Source organism: Triticum aestivum, chromosome 1B (assembly GCF_018294505.1).
Source record: "Triticum aestivum cultivar Chinese Spring chromosome 1B, IWGSC CS RefSeq v2.1, whole genome shotgun sequence".
NCBI classification, from domain to species: Eukaryota; Viridiplantae; Streptophyta; class Magnoliopsida; order Poales; family Poaceae; genus Triticum; species Triticum aestivum.
In genome coordinates, this window is record NC_057795.1 from 392,092,333 (window position 1) to 392,100,056 (window position 7,724).

The following is a 7,724-nucleotide window of genomic DNA, read 5'->3' on the forward strand; positions in this document are numbered from 1 at the left end:
CCTGGGGCTGGGGTTGTTTTCTTCGGTTGCAGTTCGGTGGAGTTACGCGGGGGCCTGGTTACAGAATAAGACTCTTAAGGGTGTTAATTAGAATAGACCCATCCTATATATATATATATATATAGGAGTAGAATTTTCTATAATAGCTTGCCACAGAACTAGTTAAGGTTTTCGACGGTGTAAATGTTCTCAAAAATCCTGGAAAAATTACTGAACCAACACACCTATTATATAACATGATCCAATGGAGGGATTGAAAAAATATAACTGCACGTGTCCTGGACAAAAAGAACAAAATTTTCAATATATATTGATCCTGCAGTGAGCTGAAATGCTTGTTTTTCCGTTGAGGACGCATAAATGCATATTTTCACAATCACACTGTTGGATCATCTTATTATATAAGAGTGAGGCTCCCTTATTTATTTTATATTTTTTACTTACTTTTAAACCGTTAAATGTTTAGCAATCTTTAACTAGTTCTGTGGCAAGCTATGATAGACACAGTTTTACCTATATATATAACTGAAATAAACATGCAATTACATAAGTGACTATACAAATCATCCGCACACACCTCAATAAACAATTGTATGCATTCTAAAGTAGGAGAAATGATGGTCTAGTCATCTACTTCTTGTGACGCTCCCGCCACTACTTTGTGGCTCGATCCCTCGGCTGGGGCATGAACAAGACACTTCCTCATGTCAACGATCCGCTTGTACATCTCGTAGCTTGTGTACGTGCCATTGGCCGCGTACTTGACGTGTTCTTCATCCAATCTCTCATGCCAAACACTGTGCCAGGTGTCCTTGTCCTTCTTGCTCTCATCCTTCATCTTCATGTAGTAGGGGTCGATGATGGCCGAGGTGAGGTCAACAAGGGAGTTCAGTTTGTTCTTTGCGCTGCCCTAGACCTTGTAGTGGTCCTAGATGTTGACAAGATTCGGGCATTTCAAGCCCGAAACCTTGATCGCTTTTAGATCATTGGTGGTGTCCACAGCAGCGAACTTGTAGTCGGAGTTGTTGATAAACCTGGAGAAACACTCGCAAGGCCTTGTGGCCAGGTGGTAGTGGTAGACGAGGACGTCATGTCGCACGCACAACTGGGTGACGACAGCCTTCTGATCGTGCCCGGCACGACCGATGGTGTACTCGAGGTCGAAGCCGACCACTTGGTACTTGTCCTCGACAAGGAACTGCTCCATAGTTTGGATGTAGCTCTCCACCGATACCGGATCGTTTGTGTACACCACCGAGAGGGCCTTCCCCCTCACGTGGGTGCCCACTACTGATGCATGGTGAACTGCCTGCCATTGTCATCATCGGCCGCTGGGAGCGCCATTGGAGCCACTGGGATCGCCATTGGAACCGCTGGATGTCCTCTCTGTATGTGTCGTCGTGGAGGTTCTTATTGTGTTGTGTGACGCGAGAGATGAAGGTAAATGGCCGCAGGAATAAATGGGGGCCAGGCGGCCTGGATTCTCGACGCATCCGTGTGCCAGTTTTTGCATAGGGGTAACTGCATTGTGGAGCCGCGCCTGGTGCAACCGCATGCACACGAACGTGTGTGATCATGCGCCGGCCCCAAACACTGGCAGCACGCGTGGAGGGACAAGGGAAGAGCACCCGGAGGGACACGAGAGGGCAGAGCACGCGCGGCGGGACATGAGCAGAGCGCGCCGCGCCCGCCTCAACCGCAAGCAACCACACGCATAGAGCAGTTGAACATGCAGAAAATGGTCGCCTACAAGCTGGCCGACACTTGCGTCGCTACGTAGAGAGCGGCAATGTGCTACTACCTCCGTCCTGGTCTATAGTCCCCTTTATATTATGTGCCATACTTTGCCCTCAAATTTAACAACAAAATGTTAATGCATGTTATAAAAATTATATAATTGGAAACTATGTTCAAATACGAATCCAACTATATAATCTTTGGCGACATGCATTCGTATTTTATTAGTTAAATCCTACCTATAAAACAGGACGGGTGTATAGTAGATAATTCAATCGCAAACATTTTTTATTAACCGTATGTGTGTGTGGCCTTTCGTCCTCCTTTCGCACGTCTTGTCACCCTGCTGCCGCAGATGACTTACAGCGCAAGCTTGCACAGCGCGCGGGAGCGTTCTTTTGGCCAAATGGTGGCGCGAATGAATCATCGGTGAGCCCTTTCCCGCGCAACCTCACAGGTTCCCGCGCAAGCTTCCCGCCCGACTGGGTGAAATCTCCCAAAATCCCAATGCTTACTGGCCTGCTATAAAACCATCACGGCCGACGAGTCTTGTGTCGCATTTTCCCCTTCCTCCCTGTAGCTTATCTCGTCTGCTTCTCCCACAAACGCCAATGGCACCGGTCCGTCATGGTCGCTCAGCCACTCTGCCGTCATCAGACGACAGCTCCAGCTGGGAGGCTACATCACAGCGGCGGTGCAGTCCCCGGCGCAGTGTAGTGTGTGTGGCGTCCCTGTTGGGTTTGCGCGGTGTCGTGGTTCTAAGCCTGACAGTAGAGTGGGGGTAGGTATGGAGAGGCAAGGTCCTAGCTATGGAGAGGTTGTAAACACAAGAGATGTACGAGTTCAGGCCCTTCTCGGAAGAAGTAAAAGCCCTACGTCTCGGAGCCCAGAGGCGGTCGAGTGGATTATGTGTATACGAGTTACAAGGTGTCGAACCCCTCTACCTGTGGAGGGGGTGGCTTATATAGAGTGTGCCAGGACCCCAACCAGCCCACGTAGGAGAGGGTTTAAGGTGAGTTAAGTCTGGGGCGTTACTGGTAACGCCCCACATAAAGTGTCTTTACTATCATAAAGTCTACTTAATTACAGGCCGTCGCAGTGCAGAGTGCCTCTTGACCTTCTGGTGGTCGAGTGAGTCTTCGTGGTCGAGTCCTTCAAGTCAGTCGAGTAAGTCCCTCGTTGGTCGACTGGAAGGTGACCTCTTCTAAGGGTGTCCTTGGGCAGGGTACTTAGATCAGGTCCATGCCCCTACCCTAGGTACATGACCCCATCATTAGCCCTCAAATGGATTGAGGCTTCGAGTGAGGAAGTAGTTGATGTTGTTTCCGATTAACCTTTGCACACTGGTCGTGCGATGTTCTGGACCAAAGAATCTCTTCGTCGATAGTGAGCAACTTGTCTTCAGTCGACTCGATCCATTCTCTTCTTTCGTCGAGTGATCTTTCGGGCTTCGACGATCTCCGAGCGACGGATCGCAGGAAACCCCGCGTCTGACAGACCGATCTGCCGTTCGCGAATTCCGCGGGATGCGAAATTTGGGGAAGCGCGCGAAGCGGGGCGGACCGCGGCGTTCGGATGGGACGGGACATAGACGCCTCGATCTTCGCGCCGCTTTCTTCGCCACGTATCCCGCCTGCATAATTGTTCCTGGATATGATTAGATCGACCGGGCCCACCTGTCATCCACTCGGAAGGGACCTTATAAATGCGCCCGGCGAGGGTTTTTTGTACTGTGCCTCAGCATTCTCTCTCTCCCTGCTCCCTTCGTCTCCGTCCAGCGCGCTCGCCCTCGCCTCCGCACAACTTCCCCTCGCGCGTCTCACCGGCAACCATGGCCAAGGAGAAGACGGCGGCGCTGGAACGCGCGAAGAAGGCGTCGGCGACGGAGAAGGCGAAGGGGAGATCCACCAGCCGCGGTGGGTCTTCGTCCAGATCCCGCCTGCCGAAGGGCTGGGTCCAAGGAGATTGGATCCAGTTGACCATCACAGAGAAAGATCTCCTCGACATGGCCAATGAGGGCTTGATCCCCCATGGAGCTGCGAGGCTTCCGGGGAAGGAGTGGCAGCCCCAGCCAGAAGAGGGTGAGTGCGTGCTCTTGGCCACCCATGTTGATCGTGGATTTTCTTTGCCGCCGAGTATTTTCTTCCGTGGTTTCTTGAACTTCTTTGGAGCGCAGCTCCACCACTTTACCCCAAATTCTATCGCCTATCTTGCCGCGTTCGTGTCCATGTGTGAGGGTTTTCTGGGCTGTCGACCGCACTGGGGCTTGTTCAAGCATATATTCATGTGTCGCTCTCAGACCGTGAAGAAAGCGAACCCAGGCGACGAAAGAACCCGAGTCGTCCAAATGTGTGGGGGCCTGGGAATCCAGGTGAGGAATAAGAGCACCTTCCTAGCCATGACCTTTCCCGAGTCAGTCAGAGGCTGGCAGTCGACCTGGTTCTACTGCCAGGATCAGTCGACGCCGGGGCAGTCGAGTGGACTCCCTCAGTTTACCATGGACCGAGTGAACAAGCCCTCCTCTCTGAAGTTGATTCCGGAGGAGAAAGCTGACGTGAAGATGTTGATGGAGCGCGTGGTGCAGTTGGTTCGGGAGGGAGTGACGGGCATGGATCTCCTGGAGGTTTTCCTTAGGCGTCGTATCCAGCCCCTTCAGTTCCGGAGCCACTGCATGTGGTTGTACTGTGGGACTGAAGACGAGACTCGAGTCCATCCAGAAGCAGTCGACGATGTCACTCTGGAAAGATGGATGGCCGCCATTACCGGAAACAAGGATAACCCACGCGGAGCCAGAAGAATTCCTCCACCTGACCACAACAGTGATCCAAACAAGGTATGCCTGCTCCGCTCTCCACTTTGTTCTTGTCATATTCATTTCTGTTTATTCTCCCAATTGGTCGATTGATCCTTGTCTTGATGTCTATCAGGCCCTCACCGAGTTGTACTCGATGCCTAATGGAGCACAGGCTCCGACTGAGGAGGGTGAGGCGAGTGGGGGCGAGAGCCAGGAGGGGGAGGAATGGGACTCGGACGTTGCTGACGATGATGATGACGATGACGACGATGACGGTGATGAAGATGACGCTGAAGACGAGGAAGAAGAGGAGGAGGAGGTCGTACCACCGCGCTCAGAAAGGCGGTCGAAGCTTGTCCACGACCCTTCGACTGAACGTGGCAAGGGGGTTGCGACCGTTGCACAGTCGACCAAGCGCCCTCGGACCACCTCTCCGGCGCCGACTGAAAAGGCGCCGAAGCAGCCCCGGGCGGCTTCGTCGAAGCCGACCAAGCTCCTGCCGAAGATGAAGGTGTCCATCCCCACCATATCAGGGTAATCATGCTGCTTAAGTCTTCTTATTTTGTGTGAACTTTGTCTCTGGTTGACGCTGAAGTTAGTCGACTGATTCTTTGGAGTTGCAGTGCCGCTACTTCTGAGACCTCAGCCCGGGATGATGACCATGAGATGGAGGACGCACCCACCTCAAAACCAGGTACAATATTCTTAACGCCGTTTTTAGTCGACTGACTCATGATCTCTGATCCTGATTCTTCTCTGTAGCTCCACCCAATGCTGTTATCACTCTCCCTGATGATGATGAGGATGAGGAACCGTTGAAGCGCAGAAGGAGTAGGAAAGCGTCCGCCAGCAGGGTGCCCCAGGATGTGACGGCGCCTGAGATTCTGATTGCGGAGGAAGAGAACACCACTCGACACACTGTGTCCTTCGCAGATCCACTGACGAGTGCCCCGCAGCCCTCCCTCTTCACGACGCACCACGTCCCAGAGGACCAAGCTGGTGCGGCGAAGGAGGCGATACACCAGGCAGGAATCATGATGGAGCAGTTGAAGACCATCCGGGATGCGAGCCAGGCAGCTTACGACGTTAGTTCTGCCCTCCAAAGCAATGTTCAGGTCAGTCGACCATCGTTTGTTCTGTTAGGATATGCACTTTTCTTTCTAGAATTTATAGTAGTCACCCACTGGGTGTGTCGATTCAGACTCCGTGTTAGCGGGGGCACGCTGAGCGCACCCGCTGGGTGTAGTCCCCAAGGCTAAGGTCGACTGCTGGCAGTCGGCCTTAGGCTTTATAATTTCAGTCTTTCGGTCATTCGACTATGTCGACTGGATTTCGCAAACCGGTGGAGGCACGCTGAGTGCACCCACTGGGTGTAGTCCCCGAGACTGTGGTCGACTGCTTGCAGTCGATTACAATCTTAAAGAATACATCTCTCTTCTTTTTTTTCTTTTTTTTGAGGTCGACTGGTCGACTCTATCTTCAATAGGATTAGTGGGGGCACGCTGAGTGCACCCACTGGGTGTAGTCCCAGAGACTACGGTCGGATGCTTGTATTCGGCTGTAGTCTTAGAAACGTGTGATTTTTCCCTTTTTCACTCGGAAGTGAATTATTTTTGACATCTAGTCGATTGGTTCTTTGTAGAACTCCTGTGATCTTGTGGCTCGCTACTCTGAGCTGGAAAACAAGCACACTCAACTCGAGCTGAACTTGAAGCTGGTCCAGGAGAAGCTGACGAAGGCAAAGGAGGAGACCGAAGGTATGTTTGGTGAGACCCTGATGACTGCTTTTCCCCTTGTTTGTTTCAAAATCTGATCTTGCTGTAACTTGCAGGTAAGGTAAGGGAGGCCCAACAGAAGAAAGACCTTGAACTAGCTGAGAAGATCAAGCTTGCTAACGAGAAGTTAGCTTCAGTCACCAAGCTTGAACAAGACAATACCAATCTGAAAGCTGCTCTTGGGATCGCCAACAAGGAGGTCAGTCGACTAAAAACTGATAAAGCTGCCCTGACCGACCAAGTCAGTAAGTTGACTGGGAAGAAAAATGATCTGGAGGCCTTCCTGAGTGGTCTTGCCAAGAAGCTGTTCCTTATGCTTGAAGGTAAACCTCTATGCTCGGCAATCATTTCCAATCGTGGTTTTTCCATTCGACCATTCCCTTGACTCAGTGATCGTCCTTGCAGAATTTTGCCAAAACTTTGAAGAAGAAACTAGCCGGCTGGGGCCAAACCTCGACCCCGTCAATTCTCCGGTGAACGACGAAGTTGCCAAGGATGTTTTCCGACTGGAGTCCCGTGTTGCAGCTGCCGTGGACTATCTCGCAAGGCTGAAGGTCGCCACATATCGCATCGACTCGATGCTCTGGCCCGGGGAGACACTTCAGAATGACCTTGAGTCGCTGATGGCTCGCTTGAACACGATCCCTGGTCGAGTGCAGGAATGGAAGAAGTCCTCGGCTTGGTGCGGTGCAGATGTTGCTCTGTGTCTGGCCCGAGTCCACTGCAAGGATGCGCGAGAAGAGAAGCTGGCGGCCCTCCGGGTGGCCAACACCAAGAAACACGACTTCAGGTCCTTTATGGAAACTTTCCTTGCGGCTGCCACTCGGATCGCAGACGGAATTGATCTTGATGAATTTGTTGCACCTTCCAGCCCTCCACAGGAGGGGTAAAAAACTTCTTCTAAGCTCGACGCTTTAAATTTGCCTCGGTATGCCGAGTGGAATTGTAACCGATAAACCTTAACGGGCTTAACGCCTGAGCACTTTCGGTTCCTTTATACATCGATTCGAACTTGAATTTGGTGCTTGAATATGATTGCTTTTGGCTCAAAATGTCCTTTACAGGTTCAAAGCAGGGCGCCTTTACTGCAATCGACTTATTCCTTAGTCCACTTAGGCGAGTACTGGGCTTCGGCTAAGCCTCCGAGTGGAAGACCGGCTTACCACTCGGTAGGATTTCGATAACTTAGGCGAGTACTTGGACTGCAGCTAAGCCTCCAAGTGGAAGTCCGGCTTACCACTCGGTAGGATTTTTATATCTTAGGCGAGCACAGGGCTGCAGCTAAGCCTCCGAGTGGAAGTCCGGCTTACCACTCGGTAGGATTTTTATATCTTAGGCGAGCACTGGGCCGCAGCTAAGCCTCTGACTGAGAGGTTTGCTCTTCACTCGGTAGGATTTTCATATCTTAGGCGAGCACA